Below are 7,408 nucleotides of genomic sequence, written 5' to 3'. Positions count from 1 at the left end.
CTCTCTCGCTCTATTTCTCTCTCTCTCTTTCTTTATTTCTCTCTCTCTCTCTCTCTCTCTCTCTCTCTCTCTCTCTCTCTGCCAGCCTTGCCCCGCTCCTCTTTTTGCCGTTCCTCGCCTCATGTCTCTCGTCCTCCATGATGGATGGGTCTGAGTGACACGTTGCCTGGGCGACAGGCTTGGACAGGAACCTGGACTGTCAGATCATGTGACGGCTGGTGGCCCTGCTGGCTGTTATGTCTGAGTGCTTTATTTAAGCATGCTCTGGTCTGGACTGGTCTGCTCTGGTCTGGACTGGTCTGGTCTGGACTGGTCTGGACTGGTCTGGACTGGTCTGGACTGCTCTGGTCTGGACTGGTCTGGACTACTCTGGTCTGGACTGCTCTGGTCTGGACTAGAGGTCGACTGATTAATCGGAATGGGACGATTAATTAGGGCCGATTTTAAGTTTTCATAACAATCGGAAATCGGTAATTTTGAATGCCGTTTTTTTTACACCTTTATTTAACTAGGCAAGTCAGTTAAGAACACATTCTTATTTTCAATGACGGCCTAGGAACAGTGGGTTAACTGCCTTGTTCAGGGGCAGAACGACAGATTTGTACCTTGTCAGCTCAGGGATTCAATCTTGCAACCTTACGGTTAACTAGTCTAACGCTCAAACCACCTGCCTCACGAGGAGCCCACCTGTTACGCGAATGCAGTAAGAAGCCAAGGTAAGTTGCTAGCTAGCATTAAACTTATCTTATAAAAAACAATCAATCAATCAATCATAATCACTAGTTATAACTACACATGGTTGATGATATTACTGGTTTATCTAGCGTGTCCTGCGTTGCAGATGCAGTGCGCATTCGCGAAAATGGACTGTCGTTGCTCCAACGTGTACCTAACCATAAACATCAATGCCTTTCTTAAAATCAATACACACAAGTATATATTTTTAAACCTGCATATTTAGCTAAAAGAAATTCCAGGTTAGCAGGCAATATTAACCAGGTGAAATTGTGTCACTTCTCTTGCGTTCATGGCACATATTGCACTTTTACTTTCTTCTCCAACACTTTGTTTTTGCATCATTTAAACCAAATTGAACATGTTCATTATTTATTTGAGGCTAAATTGATTTTATTGATGTATTATATTAATTTAAAATAAGTGTTCATTCAGTATTGTTGTAATTGTCATTATTACAAATACATTTTAAAAATCGGCCGATTAATCGGTATCGGCTTTTTTGTCCTCCAATAATCGGTATCGGTATCGGCGTTGAAAAATCATAATCGGTCAACCTCTAGTCTGGACTGCTCTGCTCTGGACTGCTCTGCTCTGGTCTGCTCTGGTCTGGTCTGCTCTGGTCTGGTCTGGCCTGGTCTGCTCTGGACTGCTCTGCTCTGGTCTGCTCTGGTCTGGGGAGCTGGGTGTGTGTTTGGTTATGTCCCAAAGGGCACTCTATTCCATATATGGGCCCTGGTCAAAAGTATCTGTCTGTCTGTCTGTCTGTCTGTCTGTCTGTCTGTCTGTCTGTCTGTCTGTCTGTCTGTCTGTCTGTCTGTCTGTCTGTCTGTCTGTCTGTCTGTGACCCATTGGTCTTCATTGAACTCTGCCCCCTCCTCTGCTCCGACTCTGCCCACGATGGAGGGGAGATGTTCAGGGCAGGGAGCAATGCCACCTCATTCGACCAGGTGACCGTTCTGTTGCCGTAGCGGTGTTCCTTTGAGTGACATCTCCCAAATTAATTTGCTTCATCGGTGTTTGACTTTGGAGGGCGTCCGTAAATGTAACTCTTATTATGTCCTGACTACAATGACACGGAGTGAATACATTATAGCCACGGTGCTTGTAAATGATTTTCAACAGTGGTGTGTTGTCTCATGTTCTATCGTTACTCTGTTGCACCTTCAGTACAAAGTAGCAGAGATCTGCCAGTGAGTGTCAGGAGAGAGGAAATGCACACACTTAGAAACTGAATGTGTGTGTGTGTGTGTGTGTGTGTGTGTGTGTGTGTGTGTGTGTGTGTGTGTGTGTGTGTGTGTGTGTGTGTGTGTGTGTGTGTGTGTGTGTGTGTGTGTGTGTGTGCGGTATGTGTTTTTGTCAGCAAGTGCGTGTGCATGTGTGCTTGCGTGTCACTATGTGTGTGCGTGTGTAATTCCGGTTGAAATGCTGGCCCAGTGATGTGCTGTCATCTGTCACAGCCCGAAGACAGCAAATAATGGCTCTGCTGCTGTCACTTTGTCACCAAGCCGCTCAGCCTGGAGAGAGACTCACAAACACTGGTAAATGATATGGGTCTTGAATTACTGATAAGCACTTGGAGTGTGCTGAGCTCTGTGTCTGTGGGCCTGCTTTGTCTGACAGTGTATGTGAATGAGTGTCAGTGTGTACATGTATGTGTGAATATGAGACTGTGTGTCTATAACTGTGTGTCTATAACTGTGTATCTATAACTGTACGCTGCATGGTGGTAGTGGGAGGAGGAATCTGTCTATTGCCAGACAGGAGTAATGGATGAAATAGCAGTGGTAGTGGGTGGAGGTATGCGTTCTATTGCAGACAGAAGTAATGGATGACAGAGCAGTGGTAGTGGGTGGAGGTATACGTCCTATTCCAGACAGGAGTAATGGATGACAGAGCAGTGGTAGTGAGTGGGTGAAGGTATACGTCCTATTCCAGACAGAAGTAATGGATGACAGAGCAGTGGTAGTGGGTGGAGGTATGTGTTCTATTGTAGACAGGAGTAATGGATGACAGAGCAGTGGTTGTGGGTGGAGGTATGCGTTCTATTGCAGACAGAAGTAATGGATGGTGTTACAGTGGAACAATGAGACCAGATGGAAGTCCACATCACGTGGTGCTCTGTAGCGCTGGTATCATCACTAAATGGCTGCTTTGTGTTGTAGACAATGGAACACCTGGAGAGTATTTGATCTATTGTATCATGCTTGTCTATTTGTGTTTGTTTATGTGTGTGTGTTTGCTCATGTGAGTGTGTATCTATGTGTCTATGTGTGTGTTGTGATTGTGCTCTCATTACTGTGTGTGTTTATGCGTATGTTAAGATGTGTGATGGCCTTTCCACACCCAGCCCGGTCTCTGGGGCACTGCTGTGGTACATTGGTATAATTAATCAGACTGTTTGATGTTTGCAAATGAGTGTTAATCCAGACTCAGTTCCTCTGCAGGCCCTACTCTTTAGAACTGGTGTTAATCCAGACTCAGTTCCTCTGCAGGCCCTACTCTTTAGAACTGGTGTTAATCCAGACTCAGTTCCTCTGCAGGCCCTACTCTTTAGAACTGGTGTTAATCCAGACTCAGTTCCTCTGCAGGCCCTACTCTTTAGAACTGGTGTTAATCCAGACTCAGTTCCTCTGCAGGCCCTACTCTTTAGAACTGGTGTTAATCCAGACTCAGTTCCTCTGCAGGCCCTACTCTTTAGAACTGGTGTTAATCCAGACTCAGTTCCTCTGCAGGCCCTACTCTTTAGAACTGGTGTTAATCCAGACTCAGTTCCTCTGCAGGCCTTACTCTTTAGAACTGGTGTTAATCCAGACTCAGTTCCTCTGCAGGCCCTACTCTTTAGAACTGGTGTTAATCCAGACTCAGTTCCTCTGCAGGCCCTACTCTTTAGAACTGGTGTTAATCCAGACTCAGTTCCTCTGCAGGCCCTACTATTTAGAACTGGTGTTTACTTTAACAAGACCAAAACATAGAGACACTCACCTCCTCTCTACCACCTCCTCTCTACCACCTCCTCTCGACCACCCCCTCTCTACCACCTCCTCTCTACCACCTCCTCTCTACCACCTCCTCTCTACCACCTCCTCTCTACCACCCCCTACCCGTTCAGATCTGCACGGCCCTGGGAAACACTGTTTACCTTATTGAACACTAGTGAATAATGTGTGTGTGTATGTGTGTGTGTGTGTGTGTGTGTGTGTGTGTGTGTGTGTGTGTGTGTGTGTGTGTGAGTGTGAGTGTGAGTGTGAGTGTGAGTGTGAGTGTGAGTGTGTGTGTGTGTGTGTGTGTGTGTGTGTGTGTGTGTGTGTGTGTGTCAGGCTGCCATGCAGTAAACCACTCCAGCTCCTCTTCCTTTCTAAATAAACAGATATCCCAGAGTGGTTTGGAGAACAAGAGGCTGAAACAAACACTAGACTAGATTGATTTATTCCTCAAAGAGCCAAGCAAACTCCTTGTCTTAAGAGGAATCCACTACTACTCTGTTCACATCACAAATATTGCATTACACGGTGTATTTCCCCGCTGCCAGCCAGAGTCAGTGTGAGGCTGTAACAGGACCAGCTGTAGCTGTGAACCAGGGAGCTGGGATTGTAGGCCTCTCTGAGTAGGGCTGCTTCCAAAATGGTACACTATTCGTATAGGCCATAGTGAAGTACCTTTGGACAGAGCCCATAGGATTCAGAGTTTAGTTTGAGGAGCATTGGGAAGGTTTTGGAATAAGTGGAGTGAACCGCTGCCCCACCTCTAGCCCAGGTGTGTGTTGTAATGTTGTGCTGCTGTAGCTGTTAGCTTGCATCCCAGATGTCACCTTGTTCCCTATAGAGTGAACTACTTTTGACCTGGACTCTGGTGAAAAATGTCTGGTCGCCCCGCTGCCTCTCTATGCCAGATACTAGTGAGGAGGCGTTATCAGCCTTGGCTGTGGCTGTGCTCTGTCTCTCTCTCTCTCTCTCTCTCTCTCTCTCTCTCTCTCTCTCTCTCTCTCTCTCTCTCTCTCTCTCTCTCTCTCTCTCGCTCTCTCTCCCCCTCTCTCTCTCTCTCTCTCTCTCTCTCTCTCCACGGATAACGAGCCCCCAGGCACTGTATTATCTGTGTGCGATAAGGATATTAATAAATGCCTGGCTTTAGTAACGCTACGTAGCATGTCGGGCCCTGCAGGGGGTGAGGAGGAGGGAAGGGGGACGTAGGAGCACCTGAATCATCCTGTCAGGAGACCTCTCCAGGTGAGAGGGGGGTTATGGCAGGAGGGAGAGTCGTATGGTTATGTTCATCGGGATGGAGAGGAGAGGAGAGAAAGAGGAAGAGAGAGAGATAGGGGGGCGAGGTGGTATTAACCCATTCAACCTTATCAGTGATCGTAGCAGCTTGTCCTAGGTCACCGCTACCTTTGTCCTGAAGACAATGGCCTGTGTGTGTGATCAGGGGTTAGAGGTCAGGGATCGGGAGTCAGTGGGGGTGGAGGTCAGTCTATTGTGTTGAGTTACACTGTAACTATACTATAACGGCTGTTCTGTCTCTGTGTTTCCTCCCTCTGCAGTGTCTGTATGGCTGTTACGTCCACTCCTCCATCATCCCCACTTTCCACCGCAGGTGCTACTGGCTGCTCCAGGTAAGAGATTCCCTCCCTCCTCTCCACACATGTACACGTAACATCCTTCCTCCCTCCTCTACTCCTACACAGGTCAACTCCACCAGCTTTTCTCACACTGCCTGAATGGTAAGGAGGAGCATGTCTTCCTCTCTGACACACAGCAGATAAAAAGAAAGCATACAATGTTCCCTCTTTTTCTCTCTCTTTTTCTCTCTCTCTCGCTCTCTCTCTTTTTCTCTCTCTCTCTCTCTCTCTCTTTTTCTCTCTCTCTCTCTCTCTCTCTCTCTCTCCATCTTTCTCTCCCTCTCTCTCTCTCTCTCTCTCTCTCCCTATCTCTCCTTCTTTCTCTCTCTCTCTCCCTCCCTCTCTCTCTCTCTCTCTCCTTCTTTCTCTCCCTCTCTGCCTCTCTCTCTCTCTCCTTCTTTCTCTCTCTCTCTCAATTCAATTCAATTCAATTCAAGGGGCTTTATTGGCATGGGAAACATGTGTTAACATTGCCAAAGCAAGTGAGGTAGACAATACAATGTTCCCTCTTTTTCTCTCTCTTTTTCTCTCTCTCTCTCTCTCTCTTTTTCTCTCTCTCTCTCTTTTTCTCTCTCTCTCTCTCTCTCTCTCTCTCTCTCTCTCTCTCTCTCCATCTTTCTCTCCCTCTCTCTCTCTCTCTCTCTCCCTATCTCTCCTTCTTTCTCTCTCTCCCTCCCTCTCTCTCCCACTCTCTCCCTCTCTCTCCCTCTCTCTCTCTCTCTCCTTCTTTCTTTCTCTCTCTCTCTCTCTGCTTCTTTCTCTCTCTTTCTTTCTCTCTCTCTCTCTCCTTCTTTCTTTCTCTCTCTCTCTCCTTCTTTCTCTCTCTCTCTCTCTCTCCTTATTTCTCTCTCTCTCCCTCTCTCCTTCTTTCTCTCTCTCACTCTTCTTCTTCCTCTCTCTCACTCTCTCCTTCCTTATCTCTGTGGCCCCCTTTTCATTCCTTATTTTCCCAGTAGGGGGTGGATGTAGGGGGTGGAGGTAGGGGGTGGAGGGATGGGGTGGATGTAGGGGATGGAGGGATGGGGTGGATGTAGGGGATGGAGGGATGGGGTGGATGTAGGGGATGGTGGGGTGGAGGTAGGGGGTGGGGGTAGGGGATGGAGGGATGGGGTGGAGGTAGGGGATGGAGGGATGGGGTGGAGGTAGGGGATGGAGGGATGGGGTGGAGGTAGGGGGTTGAGGGATGGGGTGGAGGTAGAGGATGAAGGGATGGGGTGGAGGTAGGGAGTGGAGGATGGGGTGGAGGTAGGGGGTGGAGGTAGGGGATGGAGTTAGGGGATGAGTGATGGGGTTAAGGTAGGGGATGGAGGTAGGGGATGGAGTGATGGGGTGGAGAGATGGGGTGGAGGGATGGGGTGGAGGGATGAGGTGGAGGGATGAGGTGGAGGGATGGGGTGGAGGTAGGGGATGGAGTTAGGGGATGAGTGATGGGGTTAAGGTAGGGGATGGAGGTAGGGGATGGAGAATGGGGTGGAGAGATGGGGTGGAGGGATGGGGTGGAGGTAGGGGATGGAGGGATGGGGTGGAGGTAGGGGGTTGAGGGATGGGGTGGAGGTAGAGGATGAAGGGATGGGGTGGAGGTAGGGAGTGGAGGATGGGGTGGAGGTAGGGGATGGAGGGATGGGGTGGAGGTAGGGGATGGAGGGATGAGGTGGAGGGCTGGGGTGGAGGTAGGGGATGGAGGGATGGGGTGGAGGGATGGGGTGGAGGGATGGGGTGGAGGTAGGGGATGGAGGGATGAGGTGGAGGTAGGGTAGTGCACTCTAGTTGTAGATCTAGCTCTACTTGACACCTGGATGAGGTGGAGGTAGGGAGTGGAGGATGGGGTGGAGGTAGGGGATGGAGGGATGAGGTGGAGGTAGGGTAGTGCACTCTAGTTGTAGATCTAGCTCTACTTGACACCTGGATGAGGTGGAGGTAGGGTAGTGCACTCTAGTTGTAGATCTAGCTCTACTTGACACCTGGATGAGGTGGAGGTAGGGTAGTGCACTCTAGTTGTAGATCTAGCTCTACTTGACACCTGTTAGGGGAAAGTTTTTGTTTTTGTCCTGAAGT

The sequence above is a fragment of the Salvelinus namaycush genome, chromosome 16 (assembly GCF_016432855.1).
Source record: "Salvelinus namaycush isolate Seneca chromosome 16, SaNama_1.0, whole genome shotgun sequence".
Classification (NCBI taxonomy): Eukaryota; Metazoa; Chordata; class Actinopteri; order Salmoniformes; family Salmonidae; genus Salvelinus; species Salvelinus namaycush.
Note: the sequence above shows the minus strand (reverse complement) of the source record.